Consider the following 2,500-nt stretch of genomic DNA (forward strand, 5'->3'; position numbering starts at 1 on the left):
GTCGCCACATTGCATGCGAACCGCATGCAACTTCCAGAGGCATTTGCAGCAGAAATGCATGTGCAGTCAAAAAAAAATTGATATTTTTCACGGATAGACCCCGTGAAACGCTAGAAATTGGCGGGGATGTGTCTCTTGTGGCTCACGGGGCTGTTCGGGTCGCACAGAAATCCCTGGGAATGGGAAAACGGGTCATTTTCGTGTTGCCACATTGCGTACGAACCGCATGAAACTTCCAGAGGCATTTGCAGCAGGAATGCATGTGCACTCAAAAACTTCTATATGTTTCACGGATAGACCCCGTGAAACGCTAGAAATTGGCGGGGATGTGTCTCTTGTGGCTCACGGGGCTGTTAGGGTGGCACAGAACTCCCTCGGAATGGGAAAAGGGGTCATTTTCGTGTTGCCACATTGCATAGGAACGCCATGAAACTTCCAGAGGCATTTGCAGCAGAAAGGCACGTGCACTCAAAAATTTTAATATTTTTCACGCATAGACCCCGTCAAACGCTAGAAGTTGGCGGGGATGTCTCTCTTGTGGCTCACGGGGCTGTTAGGGTCGCACAGAAATGCCTCGGAATGGGAAAACGGGTCATTTTTGTGTGGCCACATTGCATAGGAACGGCATGAAACTTCCAGAGGCATTTGCAGCAGGAATGCATGTGCACTCAAAAACGTCTATATTTTTCACGGATAGACCCCGTGAAACGCTATAAATTGGCGGGGATGTCTCTCTTGTGGCTCACGGGCGCTGTTAGTTAGGGTCGCACAGAAATCCCTCGGAATGGGAAAAGGGGTCATTTTCGTGTTGCCACATTGCGTACGAACGGCATGAAACTTCCAGAGGCATCTGCAGCAGAAATGCATGTGCACTCAAAAACGTCTATATTTTTCACGGATAGACCCCGTGAAACGCTAGAAATTGGCGGGGATGTGTCTCTTGTGGCTCACGGGGCTGTTAGGGTCGCACAGAAATCCCTCGGAATGGGAAAACGGGTCATTTTCGTGTTGCCACAATTGGCATACGAACGGCATGAAACTTCCAGAGGCATTTGCAGCAGAAATGCATGTGCACTCAAAAACGTGAATATTTTTTCACGGATAGACCCCGTCAAACGCTCGAATTTGGCGGGGATGTTTCTCTTGTGGGTCACGGGGCTGTTCGGCTCGCACAGAACTCCCTTGGTCCACCTGATTCGTGCATACAGGCAGCAACTAAAACTCTGTAAACCTGCTGTGAGGACATCTAAACAGTGGACCAGTGAGGCTGTGGAAGATTTGCGGGCGTGCTTAGACTGTACTGACTGGGATATGTTCACGACTGCTACCAATAGTCTGGATGAACTCACAGAGGCTGTGTACATCAGCTTCTGTGAGGACTGCTGTATCCCAACACGTACCAGGGTGAACTTTAACAACAACAAGCCCTGGTTCTCAGCAAAGCTCAAAAGGTTGAGGTTGGAGAAGGAGGAAGCGTTTAGGAGTGGGGATAGAGACAGATTCAAGGAGTCGAAGAACAGGTTTAGCAAAGCGGTGAGAGAGGCTAAACGACTGTACTCAGAGACACTAAAACACCAGTTCTCTACTAACGACGCTGCTTCTGTCTGCCAAAGGGCTCAGGCACATCACCAACTACAAACCCAGAGCGCCCCACACCACTAACGACTCCCGCCTAGCCAACGACCTGAACGAGTTCTACCGTAGATTTGAAAGACAATTGGACTGTCCTGAACCACCCCTTCCCACCCAAGAGGCCCCATCCCCCACCCATACTACAGAAACGACTCTCTCCTTTCAGGAGGGAGAAGTTAATGGGCTTTTCAAGAGGCAGAATCCACGCAAAGCAGCCGGGCCGGACTCTGTCTCTCCAGCCACCCTCAGGCACTGCGCTGGCCAGCTGTCTCCGGTGTTCACCAACATCTTTAACACCTCCCTGGAGACATGCCATGTACCAGCCTGTCTCAAGTCCTCCACCATCATCGCTGTGCCCAAAAAGCTAAGGCCAACAGGACTAAATGATTACAGACCGGTCGCCCTTACATCTGTGGTAATGAAGTCTTTTGAGCGCCTGCTCCTGGCACACCTCAAAGCCATCACAGACCCTCTCCTGGACCCCCTTCAGTTTGCCTACAGAGCCAACAGGTCTGTGGACGACGCAGTTAACATGGCCCTCCACTTCACCCTACAGCATGTGGACGCCCCAGCATCCTACGCCAGGATCCTGTTTGTGGACTTCAGCTCTGCCTTCAACACCATCATCCCTGCCCTGCTTCAGGACAAGCTCTTCCAGCTGAACGTGCCCTACTCCACCTGCAGGTGGATCACAGACTTCCTCTCTGACAGGAAGCAGTGCGTTAAGCCGGGAACAGAAGTCTCTGACTCCAGGTCCATCAGCACGGGAACTCCTCAGGGCTGCGTCCTTTGCCCACTGCTCTTCTCCCTGTATACCAACAGCTGCGCCTCCAATCATCTGTCCGTCAAACTCTTGAAGTTTGTCGGA

This window comes from Petromyzon marinus, unplaced genomic scaffold (assembly GCF_048934315.1).
Source record: "Petromyzon marinus isolate PM22_M1 ecotype Great Lakes invasive population unplaced genomic scaffold, UKy_Petmar_22M1.pri1.0 PM_G_Scaffold_156, whole genome shotgun sequence".
Lineage (NCBI taxonomy): Eukaryota > Metazoa > Chordata > Hyperoartia > Petromyzontiformes > Petromyzontidae > Petromyzon > Petromyzon marinus.